Raw genomic sequence first — 27,428 nt, forward strand, 5'->3', positions numbered from 1 at the left:
CTCATTTCAGAGCGCCACATACTTAGTTATATTAATATAGGTCATCGAAAGAGGGATAGAAAAATAGGTCTATGATCTGAAACAGAGACTCCCTCTTTTAACGGCAGAGTTTTACATTGCACGACCCAAATGTAGAGATCTACAGATTTGCACAAAGCTTAACTGGTGTAACCCAATACACAGCAGGAACCAGGACTGCCATAAAAACTACTATATACCATCAGGGCTTTTCAATATCTGGGGCTGCCATATTTTCTCAATGGGCTGGGATATTTAGGCGTGCATCCTCTCTGTGCCTGTTTAGTTGTCCTCCACTCAAGTCTGGCCATGGGAACCTTTCATCTTTGCCCAACTGGTTACAGAGACTGCCACCACTGATGTGAAGTCCTATTTTATGGGTAGATTGCAAAAACCAACACCCTCTTCAACCAAAGTCTTCACCCCTGGAAGACTTATTTTTCCACTAATCTCTAGTTAATTAATCGCTTACATTTATTTAATTCTTTGATTTTTATTATGGCAACACATTTATGCAGAAGTCTATCTGGGGTGTCAGTATGTCGACCTAGAGCTGATCATTTCTCTCTTAATTCTACATCTAATGAACAGAATAATTTGTCATTTGAAAAGACTGGGTATTTTCACAGTCTTCACAAGCAGTAAGACAGGGCCTTCACGAGATTTATTTCTTATTCATGGAACTTTGTAACTAAGCAGAACAGCAGAATTTGTAAATTTGGAACCTGAAAAAAAAACTTCAGAGATCACTTAAATCCATCTTTGTGATCTCCCCAAGTGGGATTCAAGATGAAACAATGGAAACTGAAGGAAGGCAGGTGACAGGCTGCGGGTGACACTGAAGAGGAGTGACATCTAGTCCTAAGGCTGGTTCAACCTGGCAATGTGGTCTCCAGACATTCACTTACCCTCCACGTGCTGACCTTCCTTTAACAGAAAGAGCTGACAGCCTTTTAGTAATAAACATTTAACAGATGTAATAACATTAACTTCAACTTTTTAAAATAGTAAATTTTAAAACTTGTTTCTAACTTTAACAGAAAGAGGCAACATCTTATTAGTTATGGGAAGACCACTATTTCAGGAAAAGTGGGAGCTTGAAGAGGGAATTCGACAAGAGGTTAAAAGTATATTTCAAAAACTCCCCATTAAAGATTTTAATTCAAGAGAGACAGATTCATCTTACTTAAAATCAATCGCTCTGAGCCACTGATAAAGATTAATTTTACTACTTAATCCTCAAAGGTTGATATAATTACAGATAAGATAGTTACTATTTTTGAGCTGTAGGCATTATACAAAGAGATCTACAAGATATCATTCATGAATAGATTCATTCATTTCTGCGTTTAGCAAATATTTATTGAACATCTGCGCGGTGCTAAGCTTTGTTGCAGACGATGAGAAGGCTGCAACGCACAAGAGCAGGTTCTGACTTCTTCTAGTGAGAGAGACAGAAAACAAGTAAGAAAATTAAAATAGGCTTCTGATGTATGCAGCTATTATCTCAGTTCCTTTGAAAACACACTAGAGTGACAGCAAAGGCATAAACCCACAAGGGCAAAGAAAACAGGAGAGGAGATGGCGGGAGATGATAGCGGTGTTGGCAGACCACTGAAATCAACAGAATTTGGGATGGCAGAGGACACTGCAACTGACTCTAGACATGAAAGGGGACACTCATGCCCACAGTAAGGAGATACAGGAGAGCTCACGCTGCAGGACTCTCAAGAAGCTTAGGACTCGGAGAGCAGGTAGTTCTGAAGGCAGGGGTGCAGGGAGAGGCAGAAAATAACAGTTGGTAGAAGGATGAATGAGGGCAGGGAGACCTCACATTCTCTCCCCCTTCCCACGAAACCGGGCAACTGCCTCCACCACCATTTTTTAGCAATCACCAGACTATTTTAAAAAGTAAAAAATTCTTTCATTAAAGAAGTTGTAGGTTTACCAAAAAATCATGGAGAAAATTCAGAGTTCCATCTACCTGGCACCCAATTTTAGTAAAGCTGATATAATACACCATAGAGAATCTATTTTTTTTATTAGAGAAGTGTACATTTACAGAATCATGCATAAAATACGGAGTTCCCAAATACCACATAGGATTAACACCTTGCATTAGTGTAGTACACTTGTTACAATTCATCAAAGAACATTTTTGTAATTATACTATTAACTGTAGTCCATCATTTGCAATGGGGCTTACAGTGTTGTACAGTCTTATGTTTTTTTTTTTGTGTGTGTGTGTGTGTGTGGTTTTTTTGTGGGGGGGGGGCAGTGCATGGTCTGGGACTCGAACCCAGGTCTCTTGCAAGGAAGACGAGCATTCTAACACTGAGCCACCTGTGTACCTGCTTTTTGTTAAATTTTTACTCTAGTAACTTATATCCAACCTAAAGCCTCCCCTTTCAACCACAGTCAAGTAAATAACTCAGTGCTGTAAACTATGTTCACAATATTGTACTAACATCACCACCACCCATTACCAAAACTTTTCCTTCAAACCAAATAGAAATTCTGTACAATTCTAATATTTACTTCCCATTCTCTGCCTCAGCCCCCACTCCTGTTAACCAAGATTCTAGTACCTGACTCTATGAGTTTCCTAATTCTAATTATTTCATATCAGTGAGACCATACAATATTTTTCCTTTTGGGTCTGGTTTATTTCACTCAGCATGTCTTCCAGGTTCATCCACATTATTACATGTACCAGAACTTCATTCTTTCTTAGGATTAGATAATATTCCATCGTATGAATAGAATACATTTTGTTTATCCATTCTTCAGTAGCTGGACACTTGGGTTGCCTCCATCTTCTGGCAATTGTGAATCATGCCACTAAGAATATTAGTGTGCAAATATCTAAGTCCTGGCTTTCAATTATTTTGGGTACATACCTAGAAGTGGTAATTCTGTACTAACTAACTGAGGAACTGCCCAACTGTCTTCCACAATAGCTGTACCATTTTACATTCCCAACAACAATGAATGAGTGTCCCTATTTCTCCACATCCTCTTCAACACTTGTAATTTTCTGTTTTTTATCTTGATAGCCATTCTGGTAAGTATAAAATGGTATTTCACTGTGTTTTTTATTTACATTTCCCTAACGGCTACTAAATGGTGAGTATCTTTTCAAGTGCTTTATTTTTGCCACTTGTATACCTTTGGAGAAATGTCTATTCAACTCTTTTGCCCATTTTTTAATTGGGTTGTCTTTTTGTTGTTGAGTTGTAGGATTTATTTATATATTGTGGCTATTAAATGGTTAACCAGATATGTGGTTTTCAAATAATTTCTCCTATTGTATAAGTTGTTGTTTTACTTTCATGATAAAGTCCTTTGATGTACAAAAATTGCTGAGGACCTTGCTATATATTTTTTCTTTTGTTGCTTGTGCTTTGGGTGTAAAGTCTCAGAATGATTACCTAATATAAGGTCCTGAAGATGCTTTCCTATGTTTTTTTCTAGGAGTGTTATTGTTTTATTATATTTAGGTGTTTGATCCATTTTGTGCTGACTGTATAGTGTGAGGTAGGGGTTTACGACCACTCTTCCGCATATGGATGTTCAGTTTTCCCAGCACCATTTATTGAAGAGCCGATTTTTTCCCCAATTGAGTGGACTTAGCACCTGTGTCAAAAATCAGTTGGTTTTAATGTGAGGATTGACTTCTAAACTTTCAATTTGATTCCACCAGTTTTTATATCTGTCCTTGTGCCAGTACCATGCTGTTTTAATTACTGGGGCTTTATAATAAGTTTTCAGATCAGGAAGTGTTTTTAATCCTCTAATTTGTTCTTTTTTTTTTTTCTTTTCAAAATGGCCTTGGCTATTCAGGGTCCCTTATCCTTCCATATATATTTGATGATTGGCTTTTCATTTCTGCTAAGAAGATGCTGGAATTTTTATTGGGATTGTATTGGATCTATAAATTGCTTTGGGTAAAACTGACATCTTAAAACATATTTAGTTTTCCAATCCATGAACATAGTATATCCTTCCATTTATTTAGGTGTTTTTAATTTGCTTAAGCAATGTTTTATAGTTTTATGTGTACAAGTCCTCTACATCTTTGGTTAGATTTATTCCTAGATATCTTATTCTTTTTGTTTAATCTTTTAATTGTTCATTACTAGTATTTAGAGACACTACTGATTTTGGGGTGATGAACTTGTATCCCGCTACTTTGCTGAATTCATTAGCTACAGTAAGTTTTAGTGGGTTTTTCAGGACCTTCTGCATATGGATCATGTCATCTGCAAAGAGGGAAAGTTATACTTCCTCTTTTCCAATCTGGATGCTTTTTTATTTCTTTTTCTTGCCTAAATGCTCTGGCTAGAACTTACAGTACAATGTTAAATGACAAGGTGACAACAGGCATCCTTGTCTTGTTCCTATCTTACAGGGAAAGCTTTCAGTTTTTAACCGAGTATGATGCTAGCTGTGGGTTTTACATAAATTCCCTTTATCATGTTCAGGAAATTTCCTTCTATTGATAGTTTTCTAAATGTCTTTATCAAGAAGAAATGCTGCATTAATAGAATACATTATCTATATATTATTAGACTTTATATTAATTTATTAGAATTATAATTTCTAATGTTAAATAAACCTTGTAAATCTGGGACAAATCCCACTTGATCACGGTATATAATTCTTTTGATTAGTGCTCTTGGATTCAGTTTGCTAGTATTTTTTTTTTTAAGGACTTTTACATCTGTATTCATGAGAGATTTGGTCTGTAATTTTCTTGCGATATCTTTATCTGGTTTTGGTATGAGGATGATATGGGCCTCACAGAGTGGGTTAGGAAGTGTACCCTCCTCTTCACTTTTTGGGAAAGAGTGAGCAGGAGCAGTGTTAATTCTTCTTAGAATGTTGGAATCTGTGAAGCCATGGGATTCTTGGCTTTTCTTTGTTGGGAGGTTTTTGGTCACTGATTCAATCTCTACTATTTACTGATTTGTTGAGACCAATTTCTTCTTGATACAATGTAGGTAGTTCATTGTATTTTAATTTCAACATATTTGTCAATATTCCATTTGTCCCTTTGTTACTGATTTCTAGCTTCATTCCATTGTGGTCAGAGTAGATACATTGTATGATTTCAATATTTTTTATTCTATTGAGACTTGTTCTGTGACCTAGCATATGATCTATCTGGGAAAATGATCCATTTGCACTAGAGAAGAATGTGTATTCTGCTGGCGTGGTGGAAAGTGTTCCAAAATGACCATTGCATTCAGCCTGCTCTCCCAGTCACCTCATTCCAGTTTCCTAATCTCCTGAAGGAAGATTTCGCCACCTCGTTGGTTCTGCAGCTTCATAAGTTTCTCAGCATGTTCCCTCTCCTCATGAGATTGGCAAAGAAAATATTCGGCAAAGTTCTTCAAAGCCACATCATCACGGCCAAAGTAGTAAGACATTCACAGGAAGACAGAAGAGGCCTGGAGCTCCTGGATGACCTGGCGGTTAATGGTGGCCTCCGGGTCGTGGTTGTAGTTCTGGTGACGTGCTCATCATGGCAGGCAGCTGAGGAGAGGAGGCAGCAACTGCAGGGCACTGGAGTTGTGGCTGAGGGTGCTCCAGGCGGCCGGCCGATGGGGCCCAGGGCTGTTGAAGAAGGAAAGCACCACACCTCTCCACAAAAACACCTGCCCCATCTCTTTATTTTCTACCGAAACTACCCTGGGGTATATCAGGGCATCACCCTAACCTGTACAAACCAGCAAGATCTCCCTCCCTATTCAGGACTCCATGTAATTAGGGTGTTCAAATAAACTGACCATATAGGTTAAATTAGATAGTATGCTGCAGAAAATGTAAATTTTGCACCAAATAAACCTCTCTTCCTTTGGTCTCACATAGAAGCTGAAGTTTAAAACAGTCAATATCATCCTTTACCCTTTAGTCTGATTTACCTTAGTCCTACCCAGATCAGCTTCATTCATACCTCTATTTGAGATCTGATCACTTTTTCAGCTTTTAAACAGTTGTTACATGAGGTAATACTGACTTTCATAATCGCAGAACTCTAGCCTATCTATCCATTATTGAAAGTGGTGTATTGAAGTCTCCTATTATTAATGCAGAACCACGTATTTCTTCCTACAAATCTATCAATATTTGCTTCTATTGTTTGTGGACCCACTATTAGGTACATATATATTTATAACTGATATGTCTTCTTGTGGAATTTATCCTTTTATCAGTATATAATGCCCTTCATTGTCCCTCATATCAGCTTTTTCACTTAAACCCAATTTTTTTTCTGATTTTAGTATAACTACCCTTCTCTTTTGGTTACTGCTTGCACGGTACGTATTTTCCCATTCTTTCTCTTTTGACCTACTTATATCTTTGAATTTAAGGTGAGTGTTTTGTAAACAGCATAGATTTGGGTCATGATTTTTTATCCATTCTGCCACTGTCTGGCTCTCAACTGGAGGGTTTAGTCCATTTTAAAGTAATTAGTGAGAACACAGGGCTTTCTTTTTGCCATTTGCCATTTAGTCTTTGTGAATCTCATACAGTTTTTCACTCTCAATGCCTACTTTCATATTTATCTGATTTTTTTGTATTGCACCATTCTGAATCCCTTCTCATTTCTTTCTGAATTTATTTTTCATATATTTTCTTTGTGGTTACCATAGGGTTAAAATTTAATATCCAAGATATATAAAAATGATACTTGATTTCTTACTGACATAACTTCAATAGCATATACATACAACACTGTTTCTACGCCTTTCTCTCCATTTTTTTCATACTTGTTACAAATTATATCTTTGTATACCCCAAACCATAGATTTATCATTACTTTTTTATGCATTTGCAGTTTAGTACCTGTAAGAAGTAGGAAGTAGAGTTACATACCAAAAAATACAACATGATAGTATGGGCATTTATAATTACTCATATCGTTAACTTTACTACAGCATGTTTTTTTCTTTATGCCACTTCGATCTACTGTTTAGTTTCCCTTCCTTTTGGTCTGAAGAACAACAATTAGCATTGCTTGTAGGGCCAGTCTAGTGGTGATGAGCTTTTCTTTATTTGGGAAAATCTTACTCTCTCCCTCACTTTTGAAAATCAATTTAAGTGGATAAAAAATTTTTAGCAGTTTTTTTTTCTTTCAGCACTTTATCTCATCTGATTGCCTTATTGCCTCATGGTTTCTGATACAACACTGGCACTTAATCTAATTGGAACTCACTTATACACAACACTTTGCTTTTCTCTTGCATCTTTCAGAACTCTGTCCTTATTCTTTGCATTGAACAGTTTGAGAACTGTGCATCTGGGCATATTGCTCTTTAAGTTTATCCTTTTTGGTATTTGTTGGGCTTCTTCGATGTACATGTTTGGCTAAGTTGGGGAAGTTTCTGTCATTATTTCTTTGGCTATACCTTCTGCCCTTTTCTCTCTGTCTTCTCCTTCTGAGACTTCCATAATGCCTATAGCTGATGCTATCCCACAGGTCACTGTCTAGTTCTTTTTTCCTTCTGCTCCTCTGCCTAACTCATTTCAATTGTCTTGTCTTTGAGTTTGTTTTTTCTCTCTTCTGCCAGCTGCAATCTGCTGTTAAAAACCTCTAGGGAATTTTTCATTTTAGTTGTTGTGGTCTTCAACTCCAGTGGTTCTATTTGGTTCCTTTTTAAAATTTTCATCTCTTTATGAAGATTCTCATATTGTTTGTTTAATTCCCCTGCTTTTAGTTCTATCTCTGTATTTTCCTTCATCTCCTCAGCATACTGAGGACATATATATTTTTTAATGCCTTTGTCTAATATGGCCACAGTATGGTCTTCTTAATTGATGCTTTCTGGATTTTTATCTTCTTCCTTTGGATGGGCCATTATTTCCTGTCTCTGTATTTGCCTTGAAATCTTTTATTGTACACTGATTAAAGTACTAACTCTGGGATTTAGTCCTAGAGCTGTCTGTTTTCTTGAGTTTGTATCCAGCTGGTGTTATGACAGAGATTTCCTTGAGTGCCAGGAACTGACAAAAGCAAACACCTTTCAGTCTTAGAGTTCAGCCTTCCTTTCAAGAAGGTCAGCCCAAGGTGACTGCCAAGTGCAGAGTGTTTCCCATCTCTTCTGGGCCTGTCTTGTACTGGGCTTATGCTTTCTAGTTGCTTTAGGGATTCCCTGTTTATAGGAATTTGAAGGCCCCCTCTACTCCCTATGAAATAGACTTTTTTCCCTCTCCTGTGTGCTGTATTATAGGACTTAAGCAGGTAAGCCATTGCCTGAGGCTATTTGCCTTACTTGCTTCTTACGTTGCTTTAGCTCTTTTAAATGATTTTACCTGATGGAGAAAGTCTGGAGCAGGACAAGCTGAAGAGGCATTTCCTAGGCCAGCCTTTCTCAGCTGGAACAAGGTCAGGGACCCACAAAGGGAGTCCTGGCTGGCTGCACACCGCTCTGGGGGAGGGGTGAGAGAGGGACCAGCAACGGTGCCAGGAGCTTTTTCTATGGCGTTTGTTTTGTTTCGTTTTCTTCTCCCAGACAGGGATAGTACTTATTAAATACTAAGCCTCAAAAGGTGAAACACGGATGTTAAGAATCTGCAATAACGTAAATGATTACAGATGATTTCACATAAATAAAATGGGCGGTTACTAGAAGAAAATCATTTTCATTTTTGCCACCACTTCAGTGAAAAGGCCCAAGTGGAGGCTGCAGAGAACACTTCCTAAGCAGTGATTCACAACTTCTGTAAGGGGAAGAAATGCACTAAGAACACACACCCACATCTATCTGACTCAGGTTGGGAATTCCTGTCATAGAGCCAAGGAGAGGGAATCTTTTAAAAAGAAGATTGAGAGCAGAAACCAATATCTGAGAGCCAAACCGGTGCCTTGAAGAAAGCTCTGCTCTGAATGAGTCTGCTTAGACTCAGGGTTGGGAAAACCAATGGCAACTTTATGTATTATTTAATTCTGTTTCAAACACCAAATAGACCATTAAATCAGTGTTACTACATTTAGATATTTGAGCTCTATGATCATTATTCTTTTCACATTTTTTATGTTGAAATGAATATAAAGAAGCCAATAAATTTTAAAGCACATTTTAACAAGTAGTTATAGAACAGATTTCAGAGTTTAGTGTGGAGACTACAATTTCAGGGTTTTCCTTCTTCTAGCTGCTCCGAGACACTGGAGACCAGAAAGAAATATCAATACACTGACTCAGTAGTCATACTCATTTGCTAAATTCTAACTTCTCTATAATACCTCCTCCTTCTCCTTTGGTCCTTCTCCCAATCTTTAGGGATATTTGGACTATGCCCCTTCTGACTTATGGGATAGGGAGATGGAACTGGTTGATGTTCTTGGAGGTACTGGCACCTCTGGGTTTCAGGACTCATCTGGCCTAGGAACCTTCTGAAGGTTTTAGGTTCCTGAAAAGTAAACTTAGAGCGTGCAACTTTTGTAGTATCTCAGATAGAGCCCTGGGTGTTCTTTAGGGTTAACAGGAATGGTGTTGATTGGGGTTTGGCAAATAGTGGCAATTAACATCTAACTGAAGCTTGCATAAGAGTAAACCTCCAGAATAGCTTCTCAAATAGATTTGAACTGTCTTAGCCACTGATACCTTCTTTTGTTACATTTCTTTCCCCCTTTTGGTCAGGAAGACATTGTTGATCCCATAGTGCCAGGGCCAGGCTCATCCCTGGGAGTCATGTCCCACGTTGCTAGGGAGACTAACATCTCTGGACATCATGTACCATGTGATGGGGAGGGTCATGATTTTACTTGCAGAGTTGGGCTTAGAGAGAGAGAGGCCATATTTGAGCAACATCTGAGGGTCTATGGAAGTAAAACAGTCCTCTTCCACACATCCTGCAGAGGAGAGAATTCTGAGTTGCTCTTCTGCCTGGGTGATGTTAACAACACAGCAGGCTCAAATATATGTGCTGGAAAGTTGTTGGTCAGATTCACACCATGGAGGGTGCAGGGTTGGCACCTGAGACAGTTTAACAGGCAACTCTTTCTGTGGAAATTCAACAACTTCTTTACCTCTGAACATAGAGACTGTCCATAATTCTTCCACATGTGACTCCCCTTTCTGAAACCTTTTTTTCTGAAACAATTTTTTCTGAAACAATTCTACCAATTGTTATTTGTCACAGGACACTTCTTAATGGCATGTGTGAGTGACAGAAGTTGCTCATCTGTTGTGTGACCATGTACTTGCTGAAGCCTTGCGTGGACAGTAGTATTTTCTTCTCCAAGAGCATCAAGGAGCTCTCGATGATCACCTACTCCTGGTTCCAGTTGCTGCCTTGTCTCTATTTCTTTACACAGTTACGGCTCACTCTCTTTAAGGTAGCAAACTAGGCTGGAAGCACCTGACTTCTCTGCAGTCCCTTGACCTCAGATCCTGTGCAGAGCTCATATTCTTCCATTTTAGGTTCCACTTACTGTGTCATGCGTTTGAGGACCTCCAAACTAGAATCACTGCTTGATAAGTCTGCAGAGGTTGTGCTGGTTGGTAACATGGTTTCCTTCTGCTTGGAAGGAGTGCACAAATCTGGTTTTCCTTTCACTTGGTTTCAGGGCGGTTTTTGTTTCCTTGAGTTCAGCACCTGTCACTCAACAGAGCTTGAGTCTAGAGTCTCATTAGATTTTTCAAGTGGAAGCCTGGAGTGGATTTCCTCCATGGCACTGGTAACATTTGGAGCAGCTCTCTGTGCCCCTGCTGGAGTGGTCCAGGATGGAGTTCCTGGGCGGGTTGTTATTTATGACTGTGTTGCTATTTTCTGCTGAATATCAGTCCACAGTTTATTACTTAACTCGGGACTTTGCTGTATTTGTGTTAGATTGAGAGTTTAGAGAGTTAACCAACTCATTCCTGCTTTCTTCTGACTGGCTCGTAACAGCTCCTTCTCTTTCTTCTTCTTCTTCCTCAGCTACTTCATTGAAAGCCTGAGGGTCTACAGCAGATTCACAAAGGATGGACTGGGTGACAGGGTCTTCATTTACCACAACAGGACCCTGAGAGGAATCAGGAGCTATTGTTACATTTGGAAATCCTGTGTGCCTAGGAGGAAAATCAACGAATAGAACTTTCTGCTCCAGTCATTAAATGATTAGATCTTTCCAATACATTCTGCATCTGGTATTGATCAGGAAATTGATCAAGAAGAATCTCCTTCACGGTAGCCAATCTCTCTTTTTTTAAAAAAACTTTTTTTATTGTATAGTATAACATATATACAAAGCAAATAAATAAAAAAGCAATAGTTTTCAAAGCATCTTCAACAAGTGGTTACAGGACAGATCCCAGAGTTTGTCATGGGCTACCATACCATCCTCTCAGATTTTTCCTCCTAGCTTCTTCAGAATATAGGAGGCTAGAGGGCTTAAATATTTTTTTATCATCACAATCGACTTTCTTTCCTTCTTTTTTTTTTTTTTTGTGAACAATAACATATATACAAAAAACCTATAAATTCCCAAGCACCACCACAATTAGTTGTCGAACATATTTCAGACTTTGACATGGGTTAGGTTTTTACTTATAGCTGCTCTAAAACACTGAAGACTAAACGAGATATCAATGTAATGATTCAGCATTCATATTCACTTGTTAAGTCCTATCTTCTATGTATAACTCCACCATCACCTCTGATCTTTCCATACCTCTCTTCAGGGTTGTTTGGGCTATGGCAATTTCTAAATTTTTGATATTGGAAGGGTCTGTCACTAATATGGGGTAGGGAGATGGAACTATCTGATGTCCTGGAGAGGCTAGGCTAGGTTTCAGGACTTATCTGGACCAGGAACCCATCTGGAGCTTGTAGGTTTCTGGAAAGTTACTCTACTGCAAGGAACCCTTGTGGAATCTTATATATTGACCTAGGTGTTCTTTAGGATTGGCTGGAATGGTCCTGGTTGGGGATTGGCAGGTTATGCTAGATAGACAGCAAGGTCTATCTGAAGCTTGTATAAGAAAAACCTCAGAGTAGCCTCTCGACTCTATTTGAACTTTCTGCCACTGATACTTTATTAGTTACAGTTCTTTTCCCCCTTTTGGTCAGGATGGAATTGTTGATCCCATGGTGCCAGGTCTGGATTCATCCCTAGGAGTCATCTCCCATGCTGCCAGGAAAACTTTTACCCCTGGATGTCATGTCCCATGTAGAGGGGTGGGCAATGATTTCACTTGCAGAGTTGGGCTTAGAGAGACTGAGGCCACATCTGAGCAACAAAAGAGGTCCTCCAGAAGTAATTCTTAGGCATGCCTATAGATAGTCTAAGCTTCTCCATATCTACATAAGCTCCACTAGAGTACGCCTCATGATTGAGGGCATGGTCTATAGAGCCAATCTCTTTTTCTCAAGATTAGGAGCTTCTCATTCCTGTTTCCTCCATTTTTTCTTCAAGCTTTTTCTTGGACTTTCCATCATACTGGTGCTCAATTCTTCGATCTGCGTATTTCATGAGCACACATCAGATCTTCAGGAGGGACCTGATGTACTGTTAGATCATGAACAGTATTATCCCATTCTTGCTTCACTGAAGATTTCTTCTTTACTTTCAGTGCTTTTCTTTCTTCTCCCCCAGGACTGTAACAGTTCACTCTGAAAAATGACATCTTGCCATTTCCTGATTGCTGCTTCCACTGCAGCTAAAACTTCAGGCTGCAGAGCTGCCAGCCCACCAGAGGCTAAGCTGCTTTCAGGATGTTGCTTGGGCAGATGGAATCCTGCCACACTCCCTTACGTTTCTCTCTGTGGCTTTTTAAATTACTTTTTTTAATTTTTATTTTTAAATTATTATTTTTATTAGAAGTTTTGGGTTTACACAACAATCTCATAAAATATAGGACCACCCTCTTAGTAACACCTAGTGTTGGTGAGGTACATTTGTTACAACTGATGAAAGCCCATTTTTTAATAATTGTACTATTAACTATACAGTCTATTGTTTCACTTAGGGTTCACCTTGTGTTCCATGGATTTCAGTTTCAAAATTTTTATTCGATTACCATATATACAATCTCTGTATGGTCTTTTGAAGCTGTGTTTTCTTGATTTGGCACCTGCCCAGTAAATGGAGCCTTTCCATTGTTTTCCATATTTTTGAGGAAGGCTGCTGCTCTAAAACTTCTTGCTCTAGTTTGCTAGCTGCTGGAATACAATATACCAGAAATGGAATGGTTTTTAAAAAGGGGAATTAAATAAATTGCTCATTTACAGTTCTAAGGTTGAGAAAATGTCCTAATTAAAACAAGTCAATAGAAGTGTCCAATCAAAGGCATCCAGGGAAAGATGCCTTGGTTCAAGAAGGCCGATGAAGTTCAGGGTTTCTCTCTCAAGTGAGAAGTCACATGGTGAACACAGTCAGGGCCTCTCTCTTGGCTGGAAGGGCACGTGGCAAACACGACATCATCTGCTAGCTTTCTCTCTTGGCTTCCTGTTTCATGAAGCTCCCTGGGAGGCATTTTCCTTTTTCATCTCCAAAGGTCGCTGGCTGGTGGACTCACTGATTCTCATGATTGTCATTCTCTGCTCTCTCAGAATCTCCTTCATTCTCCAAAATGTTTCCTCTTTTACAGGATTCCCATAAACTAGTCAAGAAAGACCCACCTGAATGGGTAGAGGCACATCTCCACCTAATCCAGCTTAACAACCACTCTTGATTGAGTCACATCTCCAGGGAGATGATCTAGTTATAGATTAAAACACACAGTACTGAACAGGGATTAGAAGAAACAGCTGCCTTTACAAAATGGGATTAGGATTAAAACATGGCTTTTCTAGGGTACATACATCCTTTCAAACCAGCACACTCCTCTTGTTGCTTTTGCCCAAGGCAGGCTGGAATGGTGGCCGCCCTCTGAGCCAGGCCCCCAGTGAGCTGGGTAGCTGATCAAAAGCAGTGATGAGTGACTGGACTAACACCCCCCAGATCTTGGGACACTAGGTCTTTATATCCCAAAACTGGTGCTGAGGCCCCTACTGCTTCTGCAGCAAGGATGCAGGATGCAGGATGGAAGCAGCTGCATGGAAAGTGAAATTCACCAGTTTTTATTGCAAGTTACTATCTTCCTCCCACCCTTCTCTGAATGTTACACAGTGTTCTACTGGACCCTGGAGTTTCAAAATGGATTCAGACTGTTCCTGCCCATTCAATGGTTGTTTTGGTGGAGGGACTGACTCCTGGAGCTTCCTACTCTATCATCTTCCCATAGTCCCCACCTCCCCAGCATTTTTTTCCTGACCAGCCCCTAGGACCCTGGAAGCCAGGCTTGTATCTTCCAGGAGGAGTTAGGAGGATTTCCTATGACTTGTTCTAGTCTAAAATAGACTAAAATAGAGAAAATAATTGCATATAGTGAGATGTGTGTGTATTCCCAAGAAATGACGGGGCCTGATTCTCACATGATCTCTTTCAGATAAAATCACCCCCTCCCAAGGGCTTTTATGCTTTCCTATTAAATGAAAGGAAAGCCAAGAATTGGCAGATAATCAAGGACTGCCTCTCATAAAAAGAAAAAGGAATATCAAGGAAACACAGACAGTGTTGGGAGCAGAAGAAAACTCCACAATTCAACTAATATCTTCATAGACAGCAGAAAAGATTTTGTATCCATGGAACAAGAATTGAAGGCAATGCAAGAAGGAATATTCAAAGAACAAGAAAGAACTCTTGGAATTTGGAAGTATGATAGCAGAGATTAGAAATTCAATTGTAGATTTGGGTGATAAATCTTTCAGGAAGTGGAAAAGAAAGAGTAGGACAAAATGACTGAGAGTAGGAGATAAAACTTAAGGAAATTAGAGGATCAATACAGAACAGTCACTATCTAAGTAAATGGAATTCCTGAAAGAAGAGAGAAAATGAATGAGAGGAGATTTGTTTTTAAAATCTAAGAAAATTTGCTAATACTGAAGGAAGACATGTTTTCAGAGGAAGAAGGCCACAGTGAAGCCGAGTGGTACAGACTGGAGTCGGAGGTTGCGGATTAAGCCTTCAGGGAAGGATATCTTCAAGAGAAAGATGGTACTCAGAACTGGAGAGGAACTAAACAATCACTCAAAGGCACAGTTTTACCCTCCTTCTTCTTATTAGGAAACCAAGGCTGAGAGAGGTTAAGACATGTCTCCATGTCACACAGCTAGTAAGACTCAAATTCAGGTCTGTCTGACTCCAAAGCATGTGCTCTGAACTGCAAGTTGACATCATCTGAGAGCTTTCTGGACTTTGATTCTGCTGTCCAGGGCATAGCAACACTGTCACAACTATGCCACAGGACACGTTCTGGAATTACCCAGAGTATAACAAAGGAAGAATATTGAGGTGTTCAGTCATTTGCTTTCACTCTGATGCTCTCTTCACTATTAGAGATTGGGCAACCTCTATTCCTAAATTTGGAAGTTGTGGATCCAAGTTGGGGTAACTCTGCCAAGTCAGACTTATCTTTCTACTACAGGACTTGAAGAAAAGCACATTTCTCCAGCACCAAAGGAAGACCTCAAGTCCTCCCCATGACAGGGTTAGAGATATGATTCCCAATGGGACTCTCAGGACCATTGTGGATGCATTTTCATGAAAATTCCACAGTGAGTTCTTCACTTGGGATTGAGTTGACATTGGGATTTTTAAGATTGAAGATCAATCTGGGTATCAAACAGATTTCTTCTTGAATTCTAGCAGCTCATCTAAGGCCTCACTCAAATCTCTGCCAATCTGGATTGCTCAAGAGGCTGAGTCTAAGCCAACTTGATTTGCAAGAGAGAGGAGCAGAAGGGAAAGGTGTTTCTTTGCACCCTTCTTTCCCAAAGGCAAGATTCTTAAGTGAACTACCACAGGAAATGCTTCATTTCTCTCAGTCCATGCCATTTAGGGTGACAGAGTGGTCTCAGAGGGGTTAACATCTCTGGAAGTAAACCCTGTTCCCAATATGCTGCAGTGGAGCTACCAGCAGGCAAAACAATCTCCTGGGTCAAGGAAGTTTGGTAGTCCTTTTGCACGGAGTCACACCAGTTGGAGAATCCTGTCCTTGAGTCATCTAAAGCTTCTTGCTCCTAAGCCATTACAGAGGCAGCCAAAAAATACAATGAATGGGTTAAGGATAGGAACATGTTCTTTTTCTTGGCCACTTTGCATCTATTTTTCCAAGAAGTCAAAATGAAATCCTTTATCTGCTTTGTTATTTAAGAAAAAGCATTTATTTCTTGTGTTGCCCTTTCTGAAAAGTTTTGTCATGCAACCACACAAGGATGGAAGGCAACTCACATGCAGGCACGTGCACATGGATGAGGACATGATCCCAAGGATGACCCAGGGTTGAGCCACCCCAATTGAGTGCTTAAAGAGCTTTTCTCTGGGCAACTGCTTCTCCAGTACCCCATAATTATCTTGTTCTCTCAATTGCGTACAGATTGAGTGGCTGGGGGTAGAAGAGGAAGAGAATAACTCTACAAGCAAATAAAAATTATGCAGCTGTCTCTAGCTTGAGAGAGAAGATCACCAACAGAATATCAGAGGAAGAACTGTGACAGTACAAAGCTTGAAACTCTTTTTTTACAAATCTCATAGATTGAAAAAGAAAGCCTTCAAGCAACACTTCATTTGCTTGCAAGATTTCTACCTCTCGGAGTATTGACAATACTCATTCCTGAATGACAATGAGCAATGTAATGATACCTTATATGCTGGTGTGAAAGAATGTATGTCCCCTAGAAAAGCCATGTTTCAATCTAAATCCCACTTCGTAAAGGCAGAATAATCCCAATTCAATACTGTATGTTTGAATCTGTAATTAGATCACCTCCCTGGAGATGTGATTTAATCAAGAGTAGTTGCAAGATGGTTTAGGTGACAATATGTCTTCACCCATTAGGTGGGTCTTGATAAGTTTCTGGAATCCTATAAAAGAGGAAACATCTTGGAGAATGAAGGAGATTCAGAGAGAGCAGAGAAGAATGACATAGTCACGAGAAACAGAGAGCCCACAAGCCAACAACCTTTGGAGATGAAGAAGGAAAATGCCTCCCGGGGAGCTTCATGAAACAGGAAGCCAGGAGAAGAAGCTAGCAGATGACACTGTGCTCACCATGTGCCCTTCCAGCTGAGGAAGAAACCGTGTTCACCATGTGCCTTCTTGAACCAAGGTATCTCCCTGGGTGCCTTAGATTGGACATGTCTATACACTTGTTGTAATTGGGACATTTTCTCGACCTTAGAACTGTAAACTAGAACTTATTAAATTCCCCTTTTAAAAAACCATTCCGTTTCTGATATATTGCGTTCCGGCAGCCAGCAAACTAGAACACCTTACCCTGAATTTAGGATCTGTGGCTCGATCTTCTTTTTGGGCACCTGGGGAAACAAGTGCTTTCATAGAGAAACCTTTGAGGTTTAGCATATAATGCTTTCCAATCCTAGGTAATTTGGAGCTATACTGCCAAAAGCAAACAAATGTTCATATGTGCTAATTTTTGCTCAAAGATGCTGTTTTTGGTTGAACTGTGTCCCCCCCAAAAAGATATACTGAAGTACTAACCTCCAGTATTTATGAATGTGATCAGATTTGGAAATAGAGTCTTTGCAAATATGATCAAGGTTAGACAAAGTCATACTGGATTAGGGTAGACCCTAAACCAACGACTGGTGTCCTTTTAAGAAGAAGAAAATACGGGAACAAAGACAGACACAGAGGGAAGAAGGTCACGAGAAGATGAAGGCAGAAATTGGAGTGAGGCAGCTACAAGCCAAGGAAACTCCAAGGATTGCTAGCAAGCAGCAGAAGCGAGGAGAAGGCAAGAAAGGATGTTCTTTAGAGCCTTCAGAGGGAATATGGTCCTGCCGACACCTTGATTTCAGACTTCGAGCCTCCAGAACCATGTCGTTGTTTTAAGCCATCCAATTTGGAAACCCATACAGATGCCATTATTATACTTGTACTGAACTCTGACTTTTAGATTAATGGTTATATATATAAAATCCAGTTGGGATATTAAAATTATGCTGCTAAATGATGATATCGCAGGCACAAAATAATTTTTTTTGAATAATGATGAACATGTGTGAACAATTCCCTTTTTCAGGACAATTCCCTTTCTGCCTCCCTAATGCCTACTACTTAAAAATTCTTCCAACTTCTAAGCATGCTGCAGTCTTGAGCATTCTCCTTATATACCCAGAGGTACAGGGCTGCTTACCTGGGCTGCTTGTCAAATGTCACAGAAACCGGACTTGCTAAAAAAACAGCAAAATAAAACAAAAAGCTACCTAAATAGTCCCAGGGTTACTAATCACAGAACTGTTACAGACATTGCAAAATAATCATCTGAGGAAATCCTTTCAATACTTAAATACTTCATAGATTTGGATAGAGGAAACCCCAGATTTTAAGAGTCCCTGCCAATGAAGATTAACTAGAAACCAAGACAAATCGCACCCTACAAATCATAGGATTAGCCAATGGGAAAATATGATTTGATTAAAAGAAGAAAAAAAAAGATCATTTCAATTAACTTCTAAGGAATATACTTGCTGTGTCATGGGAGACTCCCTTTAGTTTTTTCATATGCCTCACCCTCACGCTAAGGGTAGATTAGGAGAGTATGCTTATTTTCTTAATACTTGCCATCATTCATCTCTTTCCCTTTGGGAAAGTTTAATTTCTAGGTTCTGTAAGACAGTGTTTGGTGCCATATCTACACATTGATGCTAATCAGACTGAGAGATGCATATCTAATTTTATTTTGATTTGAATATGGCAAAAAGTTTTTTTTTTTAATTAGTTTTTAAAATTCAAAATGGGTAGTAGTTTCTTGTTTTGTTTTGTTTGGCATGGGCGGATACTGGGAATCGAACCCGGGTCTCCAGCATGGCAGCCGAGAACTCTGCCTGCTGAGCCACCGCCACACCACCCCAAAATGGGTAGTAGTTTGAGACAGAGCCCCAAAGCTGCAGGTCAGTGCTTCCACTGTGGACATGCTGGACTTGGTGGCACATGAATAAGACCCATGACACGCTAAGTATTTATCAGATCTCTTAGAACAGAGTCTCCAAACAGGTTTCCAAAAGGGTTTCATTGTGATGAAGTCACAATCCCTGAGCAAGGACGGCTGCCAAGTGGCCTGTGATGCAGGCGCCAGGCAACTGGACTAGTGAACCTCTGATTTTTTTTTTTTTTTATTTCTTTAAAATCAGTAAGGAGAGAGAATTTACCTCTGTAATTAGAGCCTGTTCTGGAGTTTCATTACCACCAAATCTTTACCTGTAATTTTTGTCCATTTCCTTTTTTTTTTTCTAGATGGCAGAGACCAAGGAACTAATGATGAGCCCTATCTACTAATGAACTTGAATCTGTTTCTAGGGCTAAAAGAAAAGACCCCTAATGTCTTTTCCTCTCTCTTCACTAACAACTTTGTATCTTTTTCATTTCATATTCTTTATTTTGTAATTTAATAGGGAATGTGGCACTAATTTGATACTAACTTCAAAAGGTAGAATAAAAAGTAAGACCCTCCCCTAAAGCCTGCCCACCAGACCTCCCAGTTCCACACTCCAGGTGCTAGTTACAGGTTTTTCAATATTCTTTTAAAAATGAGGGAGCCCTACAACCTCCAGATGGGTCCCTGGTCCAGATAAGTCCTGAAACCTAGCACAGCCTCTCCAGAACATCAGATAGTTCCATCTTCCTACCCCATATTAGTGACAGACCCTTCCAATATCAAAAATTTGGAATTGCCATAGCCCAAACAACCCCAATGAGAAATATGGAAAGATGAAAGATGATGGTGGAATTATACATAGAAGATAGGACTTAACACATGAATATGAATGTTGAATCATTAAATTGATAGCTCTTTTAGTCTCCAGTATTTTCGAGCAGCTAGAAGTAAAAACCTAAAATTGTGAAATTGTAACCCATGTCAAAGTCTGAAATATGTTCTACAACTAATTGTGGTGCTGCTTGGAAATTTACAGCTTTATATATATATGTTATTGTTCACAAACGAAGCAGGGGAAAAAAAAGTCAATTGTGATGATAAAAAAGTATTTAAGCCCTCTAGCCTCCTATATTCTGGAGCAGCTAGAAGGAAAAATATGAGAGGATCATATGATAGCCCATGACAAACTCTGGGATCTGTCCTCTAACCACTTTTGGAAGCGTGCTTTGAAAACTGTTGCTTTTTTATTTCTTTGCTTTGTATATATGCTATACTATACAATGAAAAAAGTTAAAAAAACTGAGGGGGACCAAACTCATCTCAGATTCTTCATGGCATTATACAGTTTATGCTGATTTAGCAGGAGGATTTCTTCCTGACTTTGCTGCATCCCATTTCTCCTAGCCAGCCCAGGGTCTTCCTGGCATTTCATGCTCCACCTCGCCATACAACAGTGCCATACGCTCAGCAGCAGCATTCTACGACTTGGAGACTTTCCTACCTTGAAAGCATAGCATGACAGTGCTAGGAGGGATCCTTAGAGAATTATCCAATTCTGCGCCTTCATAAAGAAGGAAGAGTCCCCAAGAGTTCAAGTCCACACTCTGATTTCGAGGCACAGTGAACATCCTAACCCACTGTTCTTTTCACCATAACACCTTATTATTCTTCAAAACACTCTCTACTTCCCTGGCCCACAGCCATGTGCTCAGCCTCATTTATCCCTGTTAAATCCTATTCTGTTATGTAAGGACTGTTTTCATAAATTTAAATAGCATTCCTATACTTATTATTAATTAAAAAAAGAATTTTTCCTGGTAGCAATAGATCCCAAAGAAACTACATTAACAAACTTTACCTTGTTCTTTAGTCTTTCTTTTTTTTTTCAAAGTATTTCAAAATATTAAGTAAGATATATTGCTGGACCAATACTTAAGGGGATACCGTATTTCTGTAAGGCTGGCTCTTTGTAATGCTGAGTTAAAGTATTTGATCCTAATGTAGGACATTGGAATAGCTTGGCTATAGGGCCGTTCCAGGGAGACTCTCCTGTCATGGTTTACTACAAGGCCCGGAGGGGAAGCACCCCTTATTGGTATGAGCAATATCAAGGGTTGTCTATCATTCATTGAGCATCTTCTAATGGCAAGTGAACATATTCTCATTTAATCTCCCCAACAACCCTACAAAGCTCCCAATCTATCTCCCCCTACCCAACTTGTTGGACCAGCTGAGCACTCTCTGTTCCCTTTCAACTACTAACTGCTGACCATGGCTCACCAGCAACTCAAGGACAGCACTTGTGCACTTCCGCTCCAACCAGCTGATTTGTAGGTTTACTAAGAATTTGTTTAGCTGAATTTGTTCCCAAGACTCTTTATGCCAGTTGTAATAATTAGAGATATGTAAAAAATTTTAAAAGCATTAGAGAAACGGATGAAATATGAGTTTAAAAAGTTAATTGCATGAAAATTTGGTTACATACTTTAGAAATAGTTAATAAGTGATTTTGCCTAAAAATATACTGTTGAATTCAGTATGGATGAGAAAACCAAAAGGTAAATTACGCAAAGAAAAATCATAAGAATCTAGAAAGGAGCTATGCTGTGTTTGCTAATGCCTTCAGATTCCTGCTTCCTTTCAAGGCAATAGTTCTAGTTTGTTAGCTGCCGGAATGCAACACACCAGAGATGAATTGGCTTTCAACAAAAGGGGATTTATTTAGTTAACATACAGCTCTTCAGAGGAAAGGCAGCTAACTTTCAACTGAGGTTCTTTCTTTCTTGGGAAGGCATACGGTGATCTCTGCTGGCCTTCTCTCCAGGCCTCTAGGTTCCAACAACTTTCCCCAGCGTGATTCCTTTCTGCATCTCCAAAGGTCTGGGCTGAGCTGCAAGTGCTGAGATGAGGTATGCTGAGCTGTTTGGGCTGTGCTATGTTGAGTCTCTCATTTAAGCACCAGCCAATTAAATCAAACATCATTCACTCAGCAGGCACGCCTCCTAGCCGACTGCAGATGTTTTCAGCAACAGAGGAGGTTCACATGCCATTGGCTCATGTCCACAGCAACAGATCTAGGCACCTTCACCTGGCCAAGCTGACACCTGAATCTAACTACCACAGCAATCACAGATAGTCAGACATGAAGGGTCTGCGTAGGAATGACAAAAAAGCTACCTCAATCAGAGATCCTATCCTCAAAAGCGAAAGGCCATCACTCTATTCCAAAAAAATGGCAAATAAATATACGTACTTATGTTTTAAGTTAAAATAATATGCTTAAAATCTTATTTCTTTTTATGATTCCCTATTTTAACCAGTTCATTTTAGTGAATGCATCAAGTACTCATCCTGATCAAATCAATTAAGAGGTCTTCTACTAAAATTTATTCTCTTTTTATAGATGAGGAAACAAGGGTGAGAGGGCAAGTAATTTGCCCATGCTCATGCTGCTTATTGGTAGAGCTAAAATTTAAAACCAAGTCATCTGACTTGTTTGATATTGATCAAGATTGCCTTGTAATCTATATGTTGAACTTGAATATCTTAAGTGCTACTCAGACTCTCATGATTCCCTTTGCATAGCAGTGTTTTACTGTGCAAAGAAGACTGAAGCATAAAATAGTCAGTTAAAAGCCTTTTAGATTCATGTGGGTTTTGCTGGGTTTTACAGAAAACGATGCATCTCAGCAAGGTTGGCTCTGAAACAAATCTCCAAAGCAAACTCTGTGCTCTCCCTGGGTCTCCTCTTTAAAACTAGCCATGGGATTTGTCTATGGAAATGGTCCACTGGAAATAGGAGTTAAAAACTTTTGGCAAGGAATGCCTACCCTAGAGCATGCTGGGGATTTGGGGAGTTTTGGCTTTTCTCCAATACACAGAAACCCTTTATAGCATTTCCCAGATTTTGCAATACCCTGCCTTCCTCACTTCCCTACCACATATCCTTCCCTCTTAACTGACCTATAACTGAGATTTCTTGATCCCATATTTTATCTAATAAAATATGGAGGGCTGGGCTAGGGGTAGAGGATGGCAGAAATGATATTTCTGGTGTTTAACAGTTAAAAAATAATATATTCTAAATTGACAGTAGTTTCTTCCCATGAAATTCAGGGGTTTAATTTGCTTGATATTCAATAAACTTATACATATATGTTTGGTTAATTTGGTTAATTGGAACATTCTACACATTTAACATCCTTATAAGATAATACATTCATGATACATTTTTCTTCAGTGTAACCAGAGTTTGAGCTCAGAAAGTCACAAGTGAGAAGAAGAAAAGAAACAAGTGAAAGATTAAAAGTCTTCTTGATCAATTGTTCATGGCACAGCCATCACTGGAGTGTGACTTCGGAGCTTGAAGAATCTTAAAGAAGCCATCTTGTCCATCTCCGTCTCCTCCTGCCCTCTTCCTCCCTTCCAGGCTACTCCAACTTAAGCCATTTATTCCAGCCAGAATCCATCTTTATTTTTTTAACTTTTCTTTTTGTTTTTGTTTTGTTTTGCATGAGCATGCACCCGGACTTGAACCCGGGTCTCTGGCATGGCAGGCGAGAACTCTGCCTGCTGAGAGCCGCTGTGGCCTGCCCTCCATCCTATTTTTAAAGTACGGTGGAGAATGAGAATCTAACTGCCTTCCTTTGTAGCTCATCTAGCGTTTAATAACCCTCACTGTCACTGAGTCTAAAAAAGTCCTCCCGGATGGGGGATGGACGACACGGCCTCCCGGCCCACAGAATCCAGGAGAGCCTTTGACTGTTCCCAAGCAGTGGCATCTCCAACTCAATAAATGAACAGGCTTCTTGCTTACTACAGTGTTTTTCTGATTGATCTTCCCTGAGCTTCAGAAAACAAACACTAGGGATTATGAGGAAAAACAGAGCCCAGTAAAACCTTTGGACTCCCAGAAAGGGTAAGATATCATTGAGCCATCTTCACAACATAGTATCACAGGAAGGCCAGTGCCATACTTAAAAAAAGGTTTCCCCAAAAGGGGAAGGAAGCTGAGGCTAAAAATATATCATGCCAGCTGTCATAAATGCTTCTCAAAGGAAGCAAAGCAACTATTTCATTAGTTACCTCTTTGAAGAGCAAATTGGAGGTTAAGGAAACAATGGAATTTTTCTGTTACATGCCAGGTTGGCTAAGTTTTGGGGAGGAAGGAATTTTCCACCAAGAAATAAAGCCTGTTGGTAAATGGCAAAATCATTCCCTGAAAATTTAAAAGGCACTCCAAACTAAAACCAGTGGCTCCAAAGCCTGAGGACGGGGGAGCCTGCTACAGGACAGCACCTGTGCTTCCAGGCCTCCAGTCCTTCCTTTTCAGCACCCAGAAGGACACTCACAAAGGTCTCTTTTCTAGTCAGGCCTGCCTGAAGCTGCTGGGCTCTTTCCTCCTCTTGAATATCTGAGTTCTGAGAGTTTCCTAAGGGCTGGCTGGAATGACCCTTCTTTGGCTGGTGGCCTTGGAAATTGTGAAGGGCAGAGGGAAAAGGAAGGAATTCTTGAGCAAAACAGGTATCTCTGGAAGAGCTGTCACTGGTTCCCTAAGGGGCCAAGGGAAGTAGAGGATATTTTTCCATTTGCAAATCAGGGATTGCTGAGATTCGCTCCTCACCCTCACACTGAGTACTGAAGTAGTTCTGTTTCAGATGTTGACTCTATGGGGCCAGCCAACCTTTCCATAAAGGCCACAGTACGTCCCCCAAGCCCCAGGAAGGCCAAGAACACGGGCCAAAGTCTAAGAAAAATCCAAGCCCTGGATGTCCAGTGTGTTTCCAGAAATTGCAAAATTTGTATAGAGAAAGTCCACGCACTCCTTAGCACCCAGCTTCCTCCAGTGGTGACATATCACATAACAATGGTGCACTAGTAAAATCAGGAAACTGACATTGGCCCAACACAGTTAACTAGACTATAGATCTTACTTGGGGCTTCCCAGTAGTTGAATGCACTATTTTTTTTTTTTTTTGGTATGCACTTGTATATAACTTTATGGCATTTTATCACACGTACAACTTTGTATAACCACCTCCACAATAAAAAAAAATGCGGTGTGTTTTTAAAAGTCTGATAGTGTTGAGACTGAGTTGCAAACTAAGTCAGGAGAGGAGCAAGAGTAATGGCAGCTGTCACTGTGGTGATTTGTGCCAGAAGGCTAAATGATTAATATTATCACGGGATACTTAGTGAATTCCTAGGGACATTTTCTAGTTAATTTTGGAAATTCATTATTTTCATGAACATCTGCCTAGAGAGCCTAGGCATTTATTAAATCCCTCCTGCTCTGCAAACATGTATGACAGGGCAGGCAGGCAGGCTTCAGCTCACATGCCATCTCTTATTAAATTACAGCGGCTGCCTAGAGGGGCATATTGAGGAAGATTCGGAAGCCACATCTGGGCTCAGCAACAGGCAGCCGTCATCTAACAGAGACGCTGTGCCACTGGGAGGTGGCAGCTGAAAGCACACCAGGAATCTGCCGCCTCCAAAATTTCTGTGGCTTTTTGAGTCGCAAAGTGTTCTAGGTGCCGGGAAAGAAGGATACAGAAGACACAGCTCCTGTCCCCCAAGGATTTCACAATCTGGAAGGGGAGGCGAGCAGATAAACCAGTGACGCAGAACACGAAGTGCTGAAATCGAGGTATATGGGTCAGCAGGGAGGAGTGGGCACCCGAGGAACAATTTGGCTCTTAGGGTCCCGCCGTAGGGTGGCTGGTCTCTGTGGAGGCAGATCTGGGAGCAGAATGAATGCACAGCTATAGGATGATACTGTGAACCATCGATTGTATACTTTGGGTGATTATATGCTATATGAATATATAATATATCTCAAAAAAAAAAAAAGTTAAAACTTCAAGTTGCCATAAAAAAAAAAAATCAGGAGCAGAGAAAAACAAGGGTCTATGAGTAATCGAGGCATTCCCTGAGGTTAGGATTAAGAGGGAAATGCATGTTACGTAGATTTAAGACCCAGACTCTGGAGCCTGATTGGGTTCAAACCCCAACTCATACATCTGTTGGTCAAGTTACTTAACCTCTCTGTGCCTCAGTTTCCTCATCTCTCAAATGAGGCTAACAATAGTACCTACCTCATAATCATGGAGTCACACTGATTAAATCATAATGCTTGGGTTAATATTTACGTAAAAGGGTTTTGAACAGTACACAGCACCTAGGAAACACTGTTCAAGTGTGTGCCATCATTATTAATTCAGTTTTTATGTTCTATTTAAAAAATAGCATTATTTTTATAATAAAAAAAAACAATCAAGATTAATAAGATAAAAGTCGAGGTTCCAAGCTGTAGCATATAACTGTAAAGTGGGCAGATCAAATGGAGCATTTTGGAGTAATTTTTGTTTCCCAACGTTTCTGCCTTGCTCTGGCCTAGCAGAGATCAGCATATTTTCAAATTCAAATGTAAAGAATGCTAAGAAAAGTCAAGTATTGCAACTGTTTGAACAGAAACAAGTTCCTTTCATTTGTAGCCATAGCACAAAGTTTTCCTCTAGGTCAGAGTCCACCAGTGAAGAGCAGGAGAGAGGGTCAGAAGGCAGTCTGGAGGCAGCTTGTTCTTTTCCTGAGTGGCTTTCTTTTCTAATGGGAGACTTCAGGCAGGAAGAAGACCCAGAGATGCCCAGTCAGGCTCTCTATATCTTAAGTCCAGAATTGCTCGTGATGGTTGAAACAAAGTTGACCGAGACTCGTGTAAGCTACGTGACACCCAATTTCTTGGTCCTTTCTGGTCCCACACAATCCTGGTTAAGAACTCTGTACCTTCTTGTACTCAGTTATCAGACCCTGAGACAAACTTCTTCCCTCTCTTCTTAAGTACTTTGATGCTAACTGAAATGTTGCTTTAATAGTCTTGTCGACCTATCCCAACTCATTCTTCTCATACCTCCTGGAATAAAAAGGGTCAACTCAAAGGTTCTATGAGGTCTCACTTGATTTAACCTTGCAATCTGTGAAAGGTATTCTTACCCACAAGTGAATGAAAACAGGTTGATTCTCATGAGTTAAGACTTAGTTTTGCCTCTCTCTTCTTTCTCCTCTTTTTGAGGTTTTCCCTCAAAACCATTGCCAGTTATACAGAGAAGATAGGATTGAACAAATGAATAGGAATGCAGAATCATTAAATTGATATCTCTTTTAGTCTCCAGTATTTTAGAACAGCTAGAAGTAAAAACCTGAAATTGTGAAACTGTAACCCATGTTAAACTCTGAAATCTGTTCTAGAACTAATTGTGGTGCTGTGCTTTGAAATGTATAGCTTTTTTGTATATATGTTGTTTTTCAGAAAAAAAGAAGGAAAAAAAGGTCGATTGTGATGATAAAAAAATATTTAAGTCCTCCAGCCTCCTATATCCTGGAGCAGCTGGAGGGAAAAATATGAGAGGATCATATGGTAGCCCATGACACACTCTGGGAGCTGTCCTGTAACTACTTGTTGAGCAGTGCTTTGAAAA

The 27,428-nt window shown here is 39.8% G+C and overlaps 1 protein-coding gene and 1 pseudogene across 4 annotated transcripts in view; both read right to left on the reverse strand.

Moving 5' to 3' along the window:
* LOC143651799 (spindle and centriole-associated protein 1 pseudogene) lies at window positions 1-26,507 on the reverse strand (annotated as a pseudogene).
* Window positions 1-27,428, reverse strand: part of SAMD4A (sterile alpha motif domain containing 4A) — a 240,429-nt gene that overhangs the window by 64,506 nt on the left and 148,495 nt on the right. The window lies entirely within an intron of this gene.

The sequence above is a fragment of the Tamandua tetradactyla genome, chromosome 12 (genome assembly GCF_023851605.1).
Source record: "Tamandua tetradactyla isolate mTamTet1 chromosome 12, mTamTet1.pri, whole genome shotgun sequence".
NCBI lineage: Eukaryota > Metazoa > Chordata > Mammalia > Pilosa > Myrmecophagidae > Tamandua > Tamandua tetradactyla.